Below are 21671 nucleotides of genomic sequence, written 5' to 3'. Positions count from 1 at the left end.
AATTATAGGCTTGCGTCACCCCACCTGGCTGATTTTTATTTGCCTATTTATTTATTTATTTTTGAGACAAGGGTCTTATTCTGTCACCCAGGCTGGAGTGCAGTGGCACAGTCATAGCTCACTGCAGCCTCAAACTCCTGGCCTCAAACGACCCTCCCACCTCAGCCTCCTGAGTAGCTGTTCATGCTCAACACCTGGCTCATTTTTAAGTTATTTGTAGAGATGGGATCTTGCCATTTTTCCCAGAGTGGTCTTGAACTCCTCCTGGCCTCCAACGATCCTCCTGCCTTGGCCTCCTAAAGTGTTGGGATTACAGGGGTGAGCTGTTGCACCAGACCCCAGTGTTTGTCTCTGAGGGACTTCCCTACACATGACCTCACCTGACCTTCAGAGAAACCATCCAGAGGGAAAAGAGACAAGGTCATTACCTGCGCAGGGAGAGCCCTTGGGCCAGGTAAATGGCGCAAGGTATGGGCTGAAGCTTCCCTTGGGGAGGGAAGGGACATAGGTCATGGGACAAGGTGATGTGGCCTGGACACGGTGGGGCACTTTGTCATCCTGGGTGAAAGTAAGGACGTAGGAAGGATGGGAGCATGGAGTAATAGCAGAGTGGGTGACATGAGAAAGTGGAGGCCCGGCCTGAAAACGGAGGGGGACAATGGTGGGAGGTGATGGGCAGTGGAGATGCCAGCCCGGCCCAGCAGAGACTCAGAGCTGTGGCAGCGGCGCCCCCTGGTGGCCGTGATGGTGCCTGCTTCCCCTTCCCTGGAGATTTGATGGCAACATCACGGGAGAAATGATTCAAAGCTGAGCAGGTGCCAGGCACCGTTCAATGTACACAATACATGGGTGTTTCTCTTTTAAATTTTTTATTTAAAAGATTATTTTAAAAAATTTTAACAGGCAATTTTCCTTGGGTCTTGAAGTCATAATTTCTTTTTCTTTTTTTCTTTTTTTTTTCTGAGACAGAGTCTCATTCTGTTGCCCAGAATAGAAAGCAGGGGCACAATCACAGCTCACTGCAGCCTCGACCTCCCACCTCCCAGGCTCAAGCAATCCTCCCACCTCAGCCTCCCGAGTAGATTGGACTACAGGTGCACACCACCACGCCCACCCAATTTATATATATTTTTTGTAGTGATGAGATCTCACTGTGTTGCCCTGGCTGGTCTTGAACTCCTGTGCTCAAGTGATCCTCCCACCTCGGCCTTCCAAAGTGCTGGGATTACAGATGTGAGCCGCCACGCCCAGCCTGCGTGGGTGTTTCTACAAAATCTTAAGTATCTCTCACAGCAACCCTGTGATTGCCACTATTATCACTATCCCTTTTCACAGCTGAGGAGACCCAGGTTCTGAGAACTGAGGACCGTGATATATCCTATGCAGTGCTATACTGGGATTTGAGAAACCCAGGCCCACCCAACCCACTTCAAAAACAAAAGTAGGCCAGGCGCAGTGGCTCACGCCTGTAATCCCAGCACTTGGGGAGGCCGAACCAGGTGGATCACTTGAGGTGAGGAGTTCGAGACCAGCCTGGCCAATATGGTGAAACCATGTCTCTACTAAAAACAGAAAAATGAGCCAAGCATGGTGGTGGGCGCCTGTAGCCCCAGCTACTCGGGAGGCTGAGGCATAAGAATTGTTTGAACCTGGGAGACGGAGGTTGCAGTGAGCTGAGATCGCGCCATTGCATTCCAGCTTGGGTGACAGAGCAAGACTCTGTCTCAAAAAAAAAAAAAAAAAAAAAAAATGTAGATCCAGCAATTCCACTTCTGGGTAGATGCTCCAAAGAATTGAAAGCAGGGACTCCAGCTGATATTTGTGGGATTTTTTAACCTCTTTTTTTTTTTTGAGGTGGGGTCTCACTCTGTCCCCCAGGCTGGAGTGCAGTGGCAAGATCATAGCTCACTGCGGCCTCAACCTCCAGGCTAAAGCAATCCTCTTGCCTCAGCCGCTCAAGTAGCTGGGACTACAGGCATTCCCCACCATGCCCAGCTAAGTTTTTTATTTTTTGTAGAGATGGGGTCTTGCTATGTTGGCCAGGCTGGTCTCAAACTCCTGGCTTCCAGCAATCCTCCCACCTCGGCCTCCCAAAGTGCTGGGATGACAGGCCTGAGCCACTGCACCCGTCCTCAACAGATATTTGTACACCCATGTTCATTGCAGCATTATTCACAATAGCCAAGAGGTAGAAGCAACCCAGGAGTCCACCTACCAATGAATGAACAAAATGTGTCTATCCATACAATGAAATATTATGTAGCCCTGAAAAGGAAATAAATGCTGACACCTGCTACTGCATGGAAGAACCTTGAGGACATTATGCTCAGTGAAATCAGACAGTCACAGCTGGGCGCTGTGGCTCACACCTGTAATCCCAGCACTTTGAGAGGCTGAGGTAGGAGGATCACTTGGGCCCAAGAGTTCAAGACCAGCCTGAGCAATAAAGTGAGACCTCATCTCTACAAAAAAATTTTAAAAGCCAAGTGTGGTGGTGTATTCCTGTAGTCCCAGCTTCTAGAGAGGCAGAGGTGGGAGGACTGCTTGAGCCAGGGAGGCAGAGGTTGCAGTGAGCAGAGATCATGCCACTGCACTCCAGCCTGGGGGACAAAGCCAAACCCTGTCTCAAAAAAAAAAAAAAAAAAAAAAAAAAAAAAAAAAGAAGAAGAAGAAGAAAGAAGGGAAGGAAGGGAGGGAGCGGAGGAGAGGAAATAAGTCAGTCACAAAGAGGCAAATATAGCTGGGTACAGTGGCTCACACCTGTAATCCCAGCACTTTGGGAGGCGGAGGAAAGTGGATCACTTGAGGTCAGAAGTTTGAGACCAGCCTGGCCAACATGGTGAAATCCTGTCTCTAATAAAATACAAAAAATTAGCTTGGCGTGGTGGTGCACGCCTGTAATCTCAGCTACTTGGGAGGCTGAAGCACAAGAATCACTTGAACCCAGGAGGCAGAGGTTGCAGTGACCCAAGATTGTGCCACTGCACTCCAGCCTGGATGACAGAGTGAGACTCGTCTCAAAAAAAAAACAACAAAAAGGCCGGGCGAGGTGGCTCATGCACTTTGGGAGGCTGAGGTGGGTGGATCACCTGAGGTCAGGAGTTCGAGACCAGCCTGGCTAACATGGCAAAACCCCGTTTCTACTAAAAATACAAAAAAATTAGCCGGGCGTGGTAGTGCGCACCTGTAATCCCAGCTACTCAGGAGGCTGAGGCAGGAGAATCGCTTGAACCTAGGAGGCAGAGGTTGCAGTGAGCCGAGATTGCACCACTGCACTCTAGCTTGGGCAACAAGAGCAAAACTCCAAAAAAAAAAAAAAAGGCAAATACAGCATGATTCCACTTATATAACGTACCTAGAATAGTCAAACTGATAGAGACAGAAAAAAAGTAAAATGTTGGTTATCAGAGCCTGGGGATAAGGGGGATGGAGAGTGAGGGTTAATGGGGACAGTTTCAGTTTGGGAAGATGGAAAAGTTCTGGAGATGGATGGTGGTGACAGTTGCATAATATTTTGTTTATTTCTCTCCTGTCTCTCTTTTTTTTGAGACAGAGTCTCGCTCTGTTGCCCAAACTGGAGTATGGTGGCGCAACCTCGGCTCACCACAACCTCCGCCTCCCAGGTTCAAGCAATTCTCCTGCCTCTGCCTCCTGAGTAGCTGGGATTATAGGTGCGCACCACCACACCCAGCTAATTTTTGTATTTTTAGTAGAAACGGGGTTTTGCCACATTGGCCAGGCTGGTCTTGAATTCCTGACCTCCTGCCTGCCTCAGCCTCCTAAAGTGCTGGTGTTACAGGCGTGAGCCACCATGCCCAGCCCGGTTGCACAATATTTTTGATGTAATAAATGCCACTGAATTGTACCCTCAAAAATAGCTAAAATGGCAAATTTTATGTTATGCATATTTTACCATAATTAAAAAAAAAAAGCAAGTGTAGGATCCACTCCCAGCCGGGGCTCTGGCCCTGCCCTGGCCCCACAATGGAGGAAGGTGCTTCTCTCCCATTAAGGTGGACACGCATTGACCAGGATTTTGAGCATGTGGTTTTTCCCTTCCCTAGCCCGGGCCTCGACCTTCTATGACAATCCGCTTTCCTCTTTCATGTGATTTTACTTTCCCAGACTGGAACATTCGCTTTCTGTTCACTTTACTGAATGACTCTTAGACATCCAACCCCTCTCTGTCCTCTCTCTTCCCTGAAGCTTCCTTGGCACACGACACACCTAGGCAAGCCTGGGTGGGTAGAGGAGTGGTTCACCCCATCCCTGGAACAGGCTCAGGGGCTTTCGGGCATAAAGGCCTCCTCCCTGGCTTGATGGTCAACCTGTGCCCAGTGTCACATCCATCAAATGACTTTGTATTTCCCAGCTTCTCTTCCACCCCCACTCTCTTGGGAGAGGTCAGGCCCTTCCAGCCCAGAGTAGGGGTCAGTGTGGACCTGGGATTTGATGTATACTCTAAACTTGGAGAAAAAAAATGGTTAAAAAGTCCCCCAAGGGCAGCAGCAAATCGGGCTCTGTCCCCAGATGCATTTGTGACGAAAGGGATTAGACTCTTTGCAGATCCTGTTAAAACCAGCCACCGCGTCCATAGGTTGATCCAAGAATTCTCTGCAAAGTCTGTAAAATTCCATCCTTGGTCTTGCTTGCTTTAATGACAGTCTTTCATATTTTTGTCCTAACGTGTTCCTTCTCAGCCTGATTTTTTAACAAACTGGCAACTTTGAAATGTAAAACAGTGAAATCTAGAATTTTCTCCCAGAGAAAACTTTTCCAGAGAGAACACACACACACACACACACACACACACACACACATCAATTGAGAACCATATGCTAAGAGCAACTATGTTTACTTTACAAAAGAATAATGTCTTGGCTGGGCACGGTGGTTCATGCCTGTAATCCCAGCACTTTGGGAGGCCGAGACAGGCAGATCACTTGAGCTCAGGAGTTCGAGACCAGCCTGGGCAACATGGTGAAACCCCATCTTTACAAAAAAAATTAGCCGGATGTGGTGGCACGTGCCTGCAGTCCCAGCTACTTGGGAGGCTGAGGTGGGAGGATCGCTTGAGCCTGGGAAGTGGAGGTTGTGGTGAGCCAAGATTGCACCACGGCACTCCAGCCTGGGAGACAGAGTGAGATGCTGCCTCAATAATAATAATAATAATAACAACAACAACAACAACAACAACAACAACAACATCTTGAAATATCCATTTCTGTCTCTTTCTTGCCACTGGAGACAAAACAGTGAGCCAGGTTGCAATTTTTTTTTTCCCATTCCTCACTCCTGGAGGCAGCCAGGCCACTGGGTTCTGAGCTCCTTGTCTCCAGAGAGTTGAGAAGAACATGCTAGAGTCAGCTTGCTTCAAGTCTCAGCTCTACCATTTGCTAACTTTGGGTAAATCATTCAAGCCTCAGTTTCCCCATCTGTAAAACAATGAAGATTATCAATGTAACTACATCCTACATGGAGTAGGCAGCAGACTACAAGGGTGTCTCGAGACCAGCAGAGGCAACATAGTCTTGCTCTGTCACCCAGGCTGGAGTGCAGTGGTGCGATTATAGCTCACTGCAGCCTTGAACTTCTGGGGCTCCAGCGATCCTCCTGGCTTAGCCTCCCAAGTAGCTGGGACTACGGGCACATGCTATCACGCCTCACTAACTTTTTAACTTTTTCGTAGAGATGGGGTCTCGCTATGTTACCCAGGCTGGTCTTAAACTCCTTGCCTCAAGCATTCCTCTTGCCTCTACCTCCCCAAGCAGTGGGACTACAGGCATGAGCCACTGTGCCTGGCTAATTTTTAAATTTGTGGCAGAGACAGGTGTCGCACGATGTTGCCCAGGCTGAGTCTATATTTTCATACGGTCATTATTCCCCATGTTAAACTTAGAGGCAAAGTCTTATTATTATGGTTGTAGTTGAGAAAACCTGGGCTCAGCAATATAACAAGGTTCATCTGAGGTCAGCCAGTTTATAGCACACCTGAGTTGGGACTGGACCCCGCCCGCCTCTCTCCCCTGCCCCGCCCACCAACTCTTCTGTTGGGTACAAGGTGCTGCCTACATAATGCAAAATATCCACAGTAAATTACAGCGAGGTGAGGCTGGAGCTGTAGTCTGCATGACAAAGCAGTCTTTAACACACAAACACACACTGCAGTAATCACCACGTACAGTATTCCCCTGTGAGAGTTAGTTGGCTTTCAGGTTGAAAATAAGCTGATTCTCTGAAACAAGAAAAATGTCAGATTACTTTGCCAAAAAGAGATTCAGATACTTTTTATTTGAGACAATGTCTTGCTCTGTTGCCCAGGCTGAGTGCAGTAATGCAATCATGGCTCACTGCAGCCTCGACCTCCTGGGCTCAAGAGATCCTCCTGCCTCAGCCTCCTGAGTAGCTGGGACCACAGACATGCACCACCACACCTGGCTAATTTTTTATTTTTTGAAGAGATAGAGCCTCACTATGTTGCCCAGGCTGACCTCAAACTCTTGGGCTCAAGCAATGCTCCCGTCTCAGCCTCCCAAAGTGCTGAGATTACTGGGATTACAGGCGTGAGCCATAGCACCCGGCCTCAGACACACAGGACGAAATCTCCAAACTGCTTCTCTATAAAGAACAGAGGGTGACTCAAGAACGTGAGCTCGGCTGGGTGTGGTGGCTCACACCTCTAATCTCAGCACTTTGGGAGGCCAAGGCGGGTGGGTCACTTGAGGTCAGGGTTCGAGACCAGCCTGGCCAACATGGTAAAACCCCATCTCTACTAAAAATAAGAAAATTAGCCAGGCATGGTGGCAGGTGCCTGTAATCCCAGCTACTCAGGAGGCTGAGGCAGGAGAATCACTTGAACCTGGGGGGCGGAGGTTGCAGTGAGCCGACATCGCACCATTGCACTCCAGCCTGGGTGACAGAGTGAAACTCCGTCTCAGAAAAGAAAAAAAATGAACGTGAGTTCAAGGAACCTGACCCTCACGCCGTCTTGTTTCCACCTTGGGTGTTTATTTCCTTGTTTATTTGTGTTTCTTTTCTCCTTTCCCAGAAAGCTGACTTCATGAGACCGAGGATCTCATTCATTGATTGATGCTACATATTCAGCATGTTGGATAATGAGGTTGGTGAGATTAATGAAATCCCGTCCACCAGGGCCGACCCACAAAGAGCCTTTTTATGAAGAACATGCTCCTGAACTCCACTCCAGAACCAGCTTTTGAAAAGAAAAATCTGAAAAAAATTGACCTCAGTTAAACTAGTCCAAATCCCTGAGCATAACCAAATCTTTCCTCATTCACTCTTCCCTTGGACCATGTTTAGTTCAGTTGCTGATGACAATATTTGTTTTAGTAAGGTTGTCACTCTACCTTGGGTGAAGATTTGGGTTCTGTGGACTGATGTTTTTATTTTATTTCTTCATTTTATTTATTTATTTTAATTTACTTTATTTTATTTTATTTATGTTATTTTATTTTTTTTAGTTGAGACAGGGTCTCACTCTGTTACCCAGGCTGGAGTGCAATGATGTGATCGTAGCTCAATGCAGCCTCAAACTCCTGGGATCAAGTGATCCTCCTGTCTCAGCCTCCCGAGTAGCTGGAACCACAGATGCATGCCACCACGCCCAACTATTTTTTTTTTGGTAGAGACAAGGTCTCGCTATGTTGCCTAGGCTGGTCTCTAACTCCTGGGCTCAAGCCTACCTCAGACTCCCAAAATGCTGGGATTGCAGGTGTGAGCCATTAGGCCTTGCCAAGATGTCTTGATTTAAAACAAAGCCCTCTTCTGTGTTTGACACAGGGCCTTTCCACTCATGCTTGTGCCCTCTGCCACGGTGCTGTGGTTCTCACCCTGGGATTTTTATTCCCTCTGACGTGCCTTCCTCTGGTGACATCTATAGGCAGCTGCGTAATTCATGCCCACAAAGAAGGACAAACCGAGGAGGCTGGAGAAGTCAGGGTTCCTCTGGAAATAAATATTCTGTTTTCTGTTGCATGCACACATATATGCACTTTTTTTTTTTTTTTGAGATGGAGTTTTGCTCTTGTTGCCCAGGCTGGAGCGCAATGGCATCATCTCGGCTCACTGTAACCTCCTCCTCCTGGGTTCAAGTGATTCTCCTGCTTCAGCCTCCTGAGTAGCTGGGATTACAGGTGCTCACCACCACGCCTGGCTAATTTTTGTATTTTTAGTAGAGATGGGGTTTTGCCATGTTGGCCAGGCTGGTCTCAAACTCCTGACCTCAGGTGATCTGCCCACCTCGGCCTCCCAAAGTGCTGGGATAACAGGTGTGAGCCACCACACCCAGCCCACTGCTCCCTTTTGACCAATAATTTGGGAATGTCATTTTAAAAAAGCTTTAATTCTTTATATAGCCTTTAACTCACCCTTCCAGGAACTTAAAATGTTTTTATTTTTTTCTTGAGACAATGTCTCACTGTGTCACCCAGGCTGGAGTGCAGTGGTGCGAACATGGCTCACTGCAGCCTGGATCTCCTGGGCTCAAGCAATCCTCCCACCTCAACCTCCCACGTAGCTGAGACTATAGGCGCACATTGTCATGCTCGGCTACTTTTAGTATTTCTATTTTCTTGTAGAGACGGGGGTCTTGCTGTGTTGCCCGAGCTGGTCTCGAACTCCTGGCGTCAAGCAATCTTCCCACCTCAGCCTCCCAAAATGTTGTAAAAATTGTGGAGATTTCCCCAACTTATGGCCAAGATGGATTAACCCTCTTGCCTTAAATACCTACAAAACCGTACAACACATATGCAAAGGCAGTTTTTAGACACCGGTCAATAGGTGGCACTAAAGACCGTGATCTCTGTTAGGGGAGAAACCAATGAGGCAAAGTGTTTCCAGCTGCTGCGGGAGGAGGGCAGCCGGGCAGAGCCCAGTGGTCTCCCTGAGTGCAGGAGACAGAGCTGAAAGTGTGAGCAGGCCTGGCCAGGTGCAGTGGTTCACGCCTGTAATCCCAGCACTTTGGGAGGCCGAGGTGGGTGGATCATATGAGGTCAGGAGTTCGAGACCAGCCTGGCCAACATGGTGAAACCCTGTCTCTACTAAAAATACAAAAAATTTAGCTGGGTGTGGTGGTGCATGCTTGTAATCCCAGCTACTCAGGCGGCTGAAGCACGAGAATCACTTGAACCTGGGAGGCGGAGGTTGCAGTGAGCCAAGATCGCGCCCCTGCACTCCAGCCTCGGCCACAAAGTGAGACTCCATCTCAAAAAAAAAAAAAAAGTTTGAGCAAGCCAAAGCAGCTGGAATTTGCAGGATGGAATCCCGCGGGAGAGATATGCAAAAAAAACCAAACCCTGCAGCTTTGCAAAGGAAACCTCTTGACTCTGAAGCTGAGTGGGATCAGCTCACGCATGGAGGAAATTATCCGAGCAAGACCAGGGGAAGGAATCACACAATAGAAACAGGCAGAATAATTCCAAAGTCTACAAAAAGCTGGGAACCGTTCGTGTTCCCAGCAGGCAAAGTGAAAAACCTCATAATACACGGAGCATTGAGTCAAGCATTCAGAGGGGTATTGCTTTCGTGGTGCGGCAGAATTGGCCCTAGACTAAGGGTTCTGCAAGTCTCAAAAGGACCATGCATCTGGGCGCAGAGGTTCATGCCGGTGATCCCAGCAGTTTGGGAGGCCGAGGAGGGTGGATCACCTGAGGTCAGGAGTTCAAGACCAGCCTGGCCAACATGGTGAAACCCCTGTCTCTACTAAAAATACAAAAATTATCCAGGCGTGGTTGTGCGCACCTGTAGTCCCAGCTACTCGGGAGGCTGAGGTAGGTGCATCGCTTGAACCCAGGAGGCAGAGGTTGCAGTGAGTCGAGATTGTGTCACTGCAGTCCAGCCTGGGTGACAGACTGAGACTCCCTCTCAAAAAAAAAAAAAAAAAAAAGGATTATGCCATTTCCAAGTCACTTAACCATGTCCCAGAATAAAGCTCAAGAATATATTTTTTAAACAAGAATATTCAGCACCCAACCAGGTAAAATTCACAATACCTGGTGTCCAGTAAAAAATCACCAGGCATGGCAGGAAGTGTTGGCTCACACTTATAATCCCAGCACTTTGGGAGGCTGAGGCAGGAGAACTGCTTGAGGCCAGCAGTTCAAGACCAGACTGGGCAACATAGCAAGACCTCATCTCTACAAAAGTAAAACTAAAAAATTAGCCAGGTGCGGTGGTGCACACCTGTAGGCCCAGCCAGATGAGAGGCTGAGGTGGGAGGATCACTGAAGCCCAGGAGGTTGAGGCTGCAGTGAGCTATGGTGGTGCTGCTGCACTCCAGCCTGGGCAACACAGCAAGATCCCGTCTCTAAAAAGTAATAATCACCAGGTATGCCAAGAAGCAAGGATTATACCCCAGGAAGAGGAGAAAAACCAATGAAATGAAATGACAAAGATAGAATTAATAAAGAGATTAAAACAGCTACTACAACTATTTGATGTGTTCAAGAAGGTAAATGAAAATATGAGCATGTTAAGGGTAAGTATGATGGCTCACACCTGTAATCCCAGCACTTTGGGAAGCTGAGGCGGGCGAATCATGAGGTCAGGAGTTTGAGACCAGCCTGACCAACACGGTGAAACCCCGTCTCTACTAAAAATACAAAAATTAGCTGGGCGGGGTGGCACATGCCTGTAATCCCAGCTACTCAGGAGGCTGAGGTAGGAGAATCGCTTGAACCCAGGGGGCGGAGGTTGCTGTGAGCCAAGATCGTGCCATTGCACTCCAGCCTGGGCAACAAGAGAGAAACTACATCTCAAAAGAGAGAAAAAAAAGAAAACTCGCTAGGCATGGTGGCTCACACCTGTAATCTCAGCACTTCCTGAGTCTGAGGCAGGTGGATCACTTGAGGTGAGCAAGGTGTCAGAGCCCCAGCACCAGGAAGTGGTCGATTGGAGGGTTGGTAAAAAGAATTTGCTGACATCAGGCTGGGCATGGTGGCTCACATCTGTAATCCCAGCACTTGGAGAGGCCAAGGTGGGTGGATCACTTGAGGTCAGCAGTTCAAGACCAGCCTGGCCAACGATGGCCAGGAGAAATGTAGCGATGGTGTAACCCCATCACTACTAAAAATACAAAAATTAGCTGGGCATGGTGGTATGGGCCTGTAATCCCACCTACTCGGGTGGCTGAGGCATGAGAATTGCTTGAACCTAGAAGGTGGAGGTTGCAGTGAGCCAGGATGGCACCACTGCACTCCAGCCTGGGGCACAGAGAGAGACTCTCTGTCTCTCAAAAAATAAATAAATAAAATAAAAATAAGAAAACTGATGTTCTGAGAGATTAAGTGAATTTCCCAAGGGCAGACAGCTAGAAAAGCCCAAGATAGGATGGGATCTCCTGTCTCCTGAGCTTCTTTCTATCCATTCAAGGTCATATCTAGATAAGAACATGAGGGTTTTTTTTAATTATTATTTTTTAGAGACAGGTTCTCTCTCTGTCACCCAGGCTGAAGTGCAGTGGCACAATTGTATCTCACTACAGTCATGAATTCCTTGGCTCAAGCAATCCTCCCACCTCGGCCTCCCAAGTAGCTGGAACTGCAGGCATGCGCTACCATGCCTAGCTAACTTTTTACATTTTTGTAGACATGGGGTCTCACTCTGCTGCTCAGGCTGGTCTCAAACTCCTGGCCTGCAGCAATCCTCCTGCCTCGGCCTCCCAAAGTACTGGGATTCCAATCGTGAGCCACCGCACCTGGCCAACATGAGAGTTCTTTTTTTTTTTTTTTTTTTTTTTTTTTTGAGACAGTCTTGCTCTGTCACCCAGGCTGGAGAGCAGTGGCACGATCTCGGCTCACTGCAAGGTCTGCCTCCTGGGTTCACGCCATTCTCCTGCCTCAGCCTCCCCAGCAGCTGGGACTACAGGAGCCTGCCACCACACCGGCTAATTTTTTTTTATTTTTATTTTTAGTAGAGACGGGGTTTCACCTTGTTAGCCAGGATGGTCTCGATCTCCTCACCTCATGATCTGCCCACCTCAGCCTCCCAAAGTGCTGGGATTACAGGCGTGAGCCACCGCGCCCGGCTCATTGAAGCTTTTGGGTGACAACGTCTCTTCCTTGATGGTTTTCTTTTTGTTGATTTTTGTTGTTTGTTTTGTTTTTTTGTTTTGTTTTGTTTTTTGAGACAGTTTCAGTCTTGTTGTCCAGGCCGGAGTGCAATGGCGTGATCTCGGCTCACTGCAACCTCCATCTCCCAGGTTCAAGCGATTCTCCTGCCTCAGCCTCACGAGTAGCTGGGATTACAGTCTCCCACCTATAATTTTTGTATTTTTACTAGAGACGGGGGTTTTACCATGTTGGCCAGGCTGGTCTTGAACTCCTGATCTTAGGTGATCCACCTGCCTTGGCCTCCTAAAGTGCTGGGATTACAGGCATGAGCCACTGCACCCGGCCAGTGTTTTTTTATTGGATGGTTTTTTCCTGGGTTCTGAATCTCATGGGGATGTCTGCCCAATACAAGGAGACCCCCCATAAAGAGAACCCACATCATGGACAAGTGCAGATAGATAAAAATACGGGACCCTGGAGCGAGAGATACCGGCTCTCTCATTATGTGGGGTTTACTTGCAATTTCTCCTTAATTAACTCACTTAAGTCTTCATTAAATGTTGCCTCCAGCTCATCCGTAAGTTGAGACGGAGCCGCTCATATTTCTTGTTCATGAAAAAATCAGCATCCTATAGCATTTTGTTTCTTTTCTGCTATAGCATTTCACATGTGCCTAAGCAGTTTGGGGCTCTCCCGATATGTATATGTATGTATGTATGTATGTATGTATGTATGTATGTATGTATGTGTATATATATATATATATTTTGTTGTTGTTGTTGTTGTTGTTCTTATTGTTCCTGCTCAAAAACTGAAACATTGATTTAGTGACCACAGAGTTGGCCAGAGAGCAAAAACAGCAAGAACAGGTTTTGGGTGAAAACTGCTGGAGAACTTCTTGGCAAGAAGTCCTCAAATGGGGTAGCCTGGAGGTGGCTCACTAATGCTGACACCAAATGTGTGTGCCACAGGTGGTGGTGGTTATAGTTGTTGCTGGTTTTTAGCAGGATGGGAGGGAGATGTGCTTTAAGAATCCCAGTTCTGGCCGAGCACGGTGCTGTGGCTCACGCCTGTAATCCCAGCACTTTGAGAGGCCGAAGCGGGCAGATCACCTGAGGTCAGGAGTTCGAGACCAGCCTGGCCAACACGGTGAAACCCCATCTCTACTAAAAATACAAAATTAGCCGTGCTTGGTGCCACTTGCCTGTAATCCCAGCTACTTGAGAGGCTGAGGCAGGAGAATGGCTTGAACCCAGGAGGCGGAGGTTGCGGTGAGCCGAGATCGCACCATTGCTCTCCAGCCTGGGCAACAAGAACGAAACTCAGTCTCAAAAAAAAAAAAATCCCGGTTCTTGGGGAGGAAGTTGGAATAGAACCAGTTGCGTCATGTGATAGACACTTCCACTGTGTTTTCCAAAGGAAATTTACATTCAGGAAGGAAAACATGTTGAAGAATGGAAGGAGAGCCAAGAGAGTTGCTCAATACTTGGGTAATGCGTTTCTTATTCAGAGGAAAGTGAGTTTAGCAGGGAAGGAGGGTTCCAGTTCCTCCCTCACCAGTGCTTGGCATGGGTCAGCCCTCCTCATTTTGGACATTTTCATTAATGTGTGTTGGCATCTCATTGTGGTTTTATTTATTTATTTATTTATTTATAATTTGTTGTTGTTGTTAGAGACAGGGTCTCGCTATGTTGCCCAGGCTGGTCTCAAACCCCTGGGCTCAAGTTATCCTCCCACCTCGGCCTCCCAAAGCATTGAAATTGCAAGCATCAGCCACCACACTCGGCCTACTTTTTAATTTAAAAAAAATTTTTTAGAGACAGGGTCTTGCTATGTTGCCCAGGCTAGAGTACAGTGGCTATTCAGAGGCACGAACATTGCACACTACAGCCTCAAACTCCTGAGCTCAAGTGATCCTCCTGCCTCAGCCTCCTGAGTGGGTGGAACTATAGGTGTGTGCCACTGGGCCCTCACGGTGGCTTTAATCTTCATTCTCTAAGGATGAATAACGTTAAGCATCTTTTCATGTGCTTGTTTGCCATCCATTTTGGAAGTTCGTTTTAAAGATAGGATCCATACACCAGCATGTTTGTACTGTGAAAGAAGATAAATTATCAGGACCCCGAACTCACTATGCCAAAGAGAAAGTCAAGCTTGGAAACTGAGTCATGCATTACTGCCTTCCCTTTTGTTCCCAAACGGAGAGCTATATTTTCATAACCCCATGTCCTAGCCTCAAGCATAAGCCAGGTGCCCACCAAGATAGAAGGTTACGTATCTTCCCAGATGGCTCCCTCACAAGTTGCTCACAAAGTGAGACCCTAATTCTTTCAGGATATATCTCCCCCTATAAACTAGCCCTAAAAGCAAGTTCTGTTAAATCTCACACTGACAATGTCAATTACCAGCTTATTTTCACATGGATAGGACAAGGACAAGACCATAAATCATCCTTCCACCTACCCTGAGAAAAATGCAGCATGGCCCTATTCCCCTACTCTCTCTTTTCATGTTTACTTTATGTTATGTAAAATGCAGATTTACTGAGCTCAAGATGAATGCAGCATAAACTGTTTACTCCCTCTTTTCACGTTTATCTTATGTAAAATGTAGATTCACTGGGCTTAAGATGAATGCATCACAGACTCTACTCCTTTTCAAGTTTACTTTATCTTGCGTAAAATGTAGATCTACTGAGCTCAAGATGAATGCATCATGGACTCCTCTACTCTTTTCACATGTTTATTCTATGTAAAATGTAGATTTACTGAGCTCAAGATGAATGCATCATGGACTCCTCTACTCTTTTCACATGTTTATCCTATGTAAAATGTAGATCTACTGAGCTCAAGATGAACGCATCATGGACTCCTCTACTCTTTTCACATGTTTATCCTACGTAAAATGTAGATTTACTGAGCTCAAGATGAATGCATCATGGACCCTTTACTCCTTTTTTCACATGTTTTACTTTACCTTATGTAAAATGTAGATTTCCTGAGCTGGAGACGAATGTCTCATTGACATGTAAAATGTAGATTTATTGATCACTAATCAGAGCCTTGAGAGAATGAGACCATTTGCCTCTCTGCCTACCCTCCCTTCCTTTATCCCTCCTGCTTGCTCTTTCCCCTTTAAATAGTGAAGTCCCCAAACCCTCTTTGGAAACTCACAGGTCACAGATGCTCCTGTGGCTGATGTTCCTCCCGGGCGTGTCCTCAAACTGCTGCATCAACCTCAGTCAATGGGGACTCATGCCTCAGTCCCTTTTTCGGTTAATATTATGTTAATGGGAAAGATCTATTAGGGAGAGAGAAATTGATGGCACAGGAGAGGGAAGGGGGAGTACCTGGAGTGATGTGCTTGAGAGGGTGTCAGGAATGGAATCCAGTTTAGATGGTGGAGGGGCTGGCTTTAGATAGGATGTGGATGGTTCATTTTTTTTTTTTTCTCGAGACGGAGTCTTGCTCTGTCACCCAGGCTGGAGTGCAATGGCATGATCTCAGCTCACTGCAACCTCCACCTCCTGGGTTCAAGCAATTCTCCTGCATCAGCCTTCCAAGTAGCTGGGATTACAGGTGCGTGCCACCACGCCCAGCTAATTTTTTGTATTTTTAGTACAGATGGGGTTTCACCATGTTGGCCATGCTGGTCTCAAACTTCTGACCTCACGATCCACCTGCCTCAGCCTCCCAAAGTGCTGGAATTACAGGCGTGAGCCACTGTACCCGGCCTGATGGTTCATTTTATAGCTAAGGCAGGAAGGCAGAGTGAGTGGATGCAGATGCTGGGAGAGGGCCGATGTTGTCTAGGGAACCTGGGGACACTCTCTTCTGGTTGTTACTGTTTTCTCAGTTAAGGAGAAGGCAAGGTCTTCAGCTGAGGATGAAGACATGTTGGGGTTTGAGAAGGAGATCAGGAATGCAAGAATGATCTGGAGAACAACGGGACAAAGAGGGGGCCAGGTGCTGTGGCTCATGCCTGAAATCTCAGCACTTCAGGAGGCCGAGGCAGGAGGGTCGCTTGAGCCCATGAGTTCGAGACCAGCCTGGGCAACATGATGAGATCCCATCTCTACAAAAAATAAAGCATTAGCCAGGCATGGTGGTGTGTGCCTGTGGTCCCAGCTACTGGTTGGGGGGGATGCTATGGTAGGGGAAATCACTTGAGCCCAGGAGGTTGAGGCTGCAGTGAGCTGTGATCGCACCACTGCACTCCAGCCTGGGTGACAGGGGGAGACCTTGTCTCAAAAAAAAAAAAAAAAAAGAGGAAAAATGACCTTCACGGTGTTCTAAAAAGCAGTGGCTTCCAGTTCAGAAGGGGTTTGCTGCTCTCTGTCTAATGAGTTGGGGTTCTCTTTTCTCCTCCACGTTCTAGGGTTTTGATGCCTCTTAGCATCACCATCTCTCATTTGGGGAGCAATTATGAATCTTTAGTAAAAGCTCAACTTTTTTAAGAAGCAAAACCAGCAAGAAAATTCAGCATGTCCCGGTTTTCTAGACAGCATCCTCAAAGATCACACCCAGGCGCTTAATAATTTAGCCTTTTGGGCAAAGTTCTCATTAGAATAGATCAAATAGGCTGGGCACGGTGGCTCACGCCTGTAATCCCAGCACTTTGGGAGGCCGAGCCAGGCGGATCACCTGAGGTTGGGAGTTCGAGAGCAGCCTGATCAACATGGAGAAACCCCGTCTCTACTAAAAATACAAAATTAGCCGGGTGTGGTGGTGCACGCCTGCAATCCCAGCTACTCGAGAGGCTGAGGCAGGAGAATTGCTTGAACCCGGGAGGCGGAGGTTGCAGTGAGCCGATATCGTGCCATTGCATTCCAGCCTGGGCAACAAGAGTGAAACTCCCTCTCAAAAAAAAAAAAAAAGAACTAGGGAAATAGAGTGTGATTTCCTGGCAGGAATTTTGACTGGCATGAGACATTTGACTTAAAAGACCTGCGGAAGACAGCGGGCAGCGGCTGTAGTTTGATACCATTGGATATGACCTGGGATTCCCATTAACCAAATTTGGTGTCATCATGACCCAGTCACCCGATCTAGTCACCCTGAGCCCCTCTGCAACTGCTTCAGGTGTTTCCTGGCCAGTGTCGGCCGACGAGTAGTGTGATTTGCAAATGCCTGCATTATTCATGTTTTTGATCTATTCTAATGAGAACTTTGCCCAAAAGGCTAAATTATTAAGCGCCTGGGTGTGATCTTTGAGGATGCCGTCTAGAAAACCGGGACATGCTGAATTTTCTTGCTGGTTTTGCTTCTTAAAAAAGTTGAGCTTTTACTAAAGATTCATAATTGCTCCCCAAATGAGAGATGGTGATGCTAAGAGGCATCAAAACCCTAGAACGTGGAGGAGAAAAGAGAACCCCAACTCATTAGACAGAGGGCAGCAAACCCTTCTGAACTGGAAGCCACTGCTTTTTAGAACACCGTGAAGGTCATTTATGGTGGCCATCCCATTCCCATAGCTTGTCAGCCAAGGTGTTTTTTTATTAGGCTGGTGCAAAAGTTATAATTGCAAAATTATATTACAGTTGCGATAATGCAAAAACCACAATAACTTTTGCACCAACCTAATTAATAAACATGAGTCACCTCTAGCGATGGGAGAACACTAAATTCATAAAATAAAACATACTCAGCTGCGACCTGGAAGTCCCAGAGAACTGTTCTGGGCTTGGGCAACACATACCCTGTGCATTTAGAGACAGTGAGTTTAACTGTGCATTTAATACATAGGTAACAACAATACTGAAATCTTTTGTTCTTTTATTCATTTTTGGAAAAGAAAATGCATATACACATCTAGATGTAGGTCAAATATGCCACACTCTTGATAATAATAGAGTTGTCTTCATTTGGATAAAGATTTTAATCACTTCAGTCCCATAATTTCAGGGCAGTTTAAAAGCTATTCATGAATAGTATAGGTATTTGTACAAAAGTCCAGTATTTTTCTGCTGGGGGCAGTGGCTCGTGCCTGCAATCCTAGTGTTTGGGGAGGCTGAAAAAGGAGGATTGCTTGAGGCTAGGAGCTGAACACCAGCCTGGGCAACATAGCAAGACCCCCATCTCTACAAAAAAAAAATTTAATTAGCTGGGTGTGGTGGTTAGCACCTGTAGTCCCAGGTACTATAGAGGGTGAGGTGAGAAGGAGCCATTGAGCCCAGGAGTTCAAGGTGACACTGAGCTATGATTGTGCCACTGAACTCCAGCCTGGGCAACAGAGTGAGATGAAGGACAGTAGGAAGGAAGGGGGGAGGGAGGGAGGGAGGAAAGGAGGAAGGGAGGGAGGAAAGAAGGAAGGAAGGGAGGGAGGGGGGAAGAGAAGGAGGAAAGAAGGAAGGAAGAGAGGGAGGGGGGAAGAGAAGGAGGGAAGAAGGAAGGAAGGGAGGGAGGGGGGAAGAGAAGGAGGGAAGAAGGAAGGAAGGGAGGAAGGGAAGGATGGAGGGAGGGGGGAAGAGAAGGAGGGAAGAAGGAAGGAAGGAAGGGAAGGATGGAGGGAGAGGGGAAGAGAAGGAGGGAAGGAAGGGAGGGAGGGAGGGAAGAAGAAAGAAAGGAAGAAAAGAAGGAAGGAAGGAAGGAAGTTAGAAAGGAAGGGAGGGAGGGAGGGAAGGAAGGATGTTGAATTTCCTACCTCCTTGATAGGATGGGAGGGATTGGAGTGAAAATTAGGTTGACTTATTATATTAAAAAACCAAATGTGTTGTTTGATTTTCTCACATCTGACCGGTGTACTGAGAATTTAAACTCACTCAACTCCCAGTAATAACTGCTAAAACCATTTGGGTGAATTTCTCTGTAGCCTTTTACTGATATGTGGTGGATTTGTATTGTGTCAATTTAGCAAAACTGGGACTGCATTTCCTATAATTCCCCTCCCTGCCTAGTTCCAGTTTATTGTGAGCAAGAAGACATATCTGTGGAGGGTGGAGGTTGGCACTGGTTACCATGTGACCCGCTCCCACAATTGTGTAAGGTCCAGTCCCTATAACCGCCATCCTGTGTCTATAAGTATATATTTTCCAATTTACAAAATGCATTTAGCATAGTGCCTGTTTCACTTTACAATATGTGGTGGATATTTTTCCGTATCATTAAGTAGACTTGTAGACTATCCTTTTATTTTTTATGGCCCATCAATTAACAAATCCCTGCACATTGGACGTTGAGGTGATTTCCAATTGCTAAGAGAAGCAAAATCTTTGTGTCCATCTGCAATAGTTTGTTCATTTTTCTTGCAGTTCTTTAAAAAAAATTCCTCCTTGCCTTCTGGCCTGTATTGTTTCTGATCAGAAGTCTGATGTCAGTGGGTGCAGTGGCATGCACCTGTAATCCCACCTACTCAGGAGGATTGCTTGGGCCCAGGAGTTCAAGACAAGCCTGGGCGACATAGCAAGACCCCATCTCAAAAAAAAAAAAAGAGAGAGAGAAGTCTGATGTCAATCTTTTCTTTGTTCCTCTGAACATATTGTGTCTCTTTTTTCTGGCTGCCTTTATGATCTTCATCTTCTCTTTATCACTGGTTTTAAACAATTTTATAATAATGCGCCCTTTATACGTGTTGGCTCTTCCTCCTCCTCCTCCTCCTCCTTTTTCCTCCTCTTATTTTTTCTGGAGGTTCATTGAGCTTCTCGAGCCTACTTTCATCCAATGTGGAAAATTTTCTGCCATTATTTCTTTAAATATTTTTCTGTTTCTTCCTCTTTCTCCTTTCCTCTGAGACTCCAATTACATGTATATTAGGCCACTTGAAGTTGTCCAATAGCTCACTGATGTGTGGTTTTATTTCTTCCAGAATTGTTTCTCTCTGCGTTTCAGCTTGTATCTTTTCTATTGCGATGTGGGGGTGTTTGGGAGGGGATTGGTTTTGTTTTGGGGGGTTGTTTTTTTTTTAAGACGGGGTCTTGCTATATTGCCCAGGCTGGAGTGCAGTGGCACAATCTTGGCTCAATGCAGCCTTGACCTCCTGGGCTCAGGTGATCCTCCCTGGTAGCTGGGACCACCAAACCTGGCTACTTTTTAAAATTTTTTTTGTAGAGATGGGGTTCCACCATGTTGTCCAGGCTGGTCTCAAACTCCTGAGCTCAAGTGGTCCACCCACCTCAGCCTCCCCAATTGTTGGGATTACAGGAGTGAGCCACTGTGCCTGGCCTCTTTCCCACTGCTCTGTTTTCAAACTCATTACTCTTTTTTTCTTCAGTGTCTAATTTGCTAATCCCATCCAGTGTATTTTTCATCTCTAGCTTCACTGTGTTTTGTTGTTGTTGTGTTGTTTTGTTTTTTTGGAGACAGGGCCTACCCAGGCTGGAATGCAGTGGCAAGATCATAGCTCACTGCAACCTCAACCACCTGGGCTCAAGCGATCCTCCTGCCTCAACCTCCTGAGTACCTGGAGTCACAGGCATGCACCACCACACCCAGGTGAACTTTTTAATTTTTGTAGAGATGGGGGTCTCACTATGTTGCTCAGGCTGGTCTTGAACTGCTGGCTTTAAATGGTCTCCCACCTCAGCCTCCCAAAGTGCTGGGATTACAGGTGTGTGCCACTGCGCCCAGCCACTCTCATCTTTATTTCAGCCTTTTCTTCCCCCAACAATGCTCTAGTAAGCTCAGGAAGACACAGCCAGCCAAAGGTCTAAAGGGCTTTTGCCATCAATTTCACTGAGTAATTTAGAGCAAGTGTCTAAGAGTGAGGGGGAAAAAAGACATAGCCAATAGTCTCTCAGATAATTTTAAGGAATTTTCCTCTCCTGCAGCATTTGGATAAGAAATGATGTCGCTTCTGTCTTCCTTTGAGAGTCAGTTAGAAGGCACTGGGAATGTGAAGTCTGACACCCATAACAGCTCTGGGCTACCCAGAAAGTCAGCTAAACCAATACTCATGCCAAGAGCTACTGAGTCCAGGCCAGTCACAGTGGCTGACGCCTATAATCCCAGCACTTTGGGAGGCCAAGTCAGGTGGATCACCTGAGGTCAGGAGTTTGAAACCAGCCTGGCTAACATGGTGAAACTCTGTCTCTACTAAAAATACAAAACTTAGCCAGGCATAGTGGTGTACGCCTGTAATCCCAGCTACTTGGGAGGCTGAGACAGGAGAATTGCTTGCACCCAGGAGGCAGAGGTTGCAGTGTGCCGAGATCGCGCTATTGTACCCCAGCCTGGGCAACAGAGTGAGACTCTGTCTCAAAACAAACAAACAAACAAACAAACAAACAAAACAAAACAAAACAAAAACGACTGAGTCCAAAGTTCTAAATAGCTGGGTTGACTTCATACCATTGGCATTCTGAATACAATACTAACAGAAAGCTGCAGGAAGAAAAGAGAGAAGAGAGGAACTCAGGAACCATGAATGTTCCCCACAAGGGGGTGCCAGGCCCTCCTAGACCCACCTGTGTACCTACCCCTTCCCCAAGGCCATTGGCAGCTGGAGTCTTAAAATACTTCCTGCAGCTCTAGCTGGGCATGGTGCCTCATGGCTGTAATCCCAGCACTTTGGGAGACCGAGGCAGGCGGATCACTTGAGGTCAGGAGTTCAAGACCAGCCTGAACAAAGTGGTGAAACCCTGTCTCTACTGAAAATACAAAAATTATC

General features: G+C 46.9%; 1 protein-coding gene across 3 annotated transcripts in view; it reads left to right on the top strand.

The window, feature by feature from the left end:
• Positions 1-7043: 7043 nt before the first annotated feature.
• The window catches only part of OCM2 (oncomodulin 2), a 39529-nt gene continuing 24901 nt past the window's right edge, over positions 7044-21671 (top strand). For all 3 annotated transcript variants that reach the window (XM_054656348.2, XM_054656349.1, XM_009453663.4), the window contains exon 1: positions 7044-7120. The gene's annotated coding sequence lies outside the window, so the exon portion shown is untranslated. The remainder of the gene's footprint in view (positions 7121-21671) is intronic.

The sequence above is a fragment of the Pan troglodytes genome, chromosome 6 (assembly GCF_028858775.2).
Source record: "Pan troglodytes isolate AG18354 chromosome 6, NHGRI_mPanTro3-v2.0_pri, whole genome shotgun sequence".
In the NCBI taxonomy this organism is placed as follows: Eukaryota; Metazoa; Chordata; class Mammalia; order Primates; family Hominidae; genus Pan; species Pan troglodytes.
The sequence above is the reverse complement of the archived record's forward strand: the minus strand, read 5'-3'. Positions and strand labels throughout refer to the sequence as shown.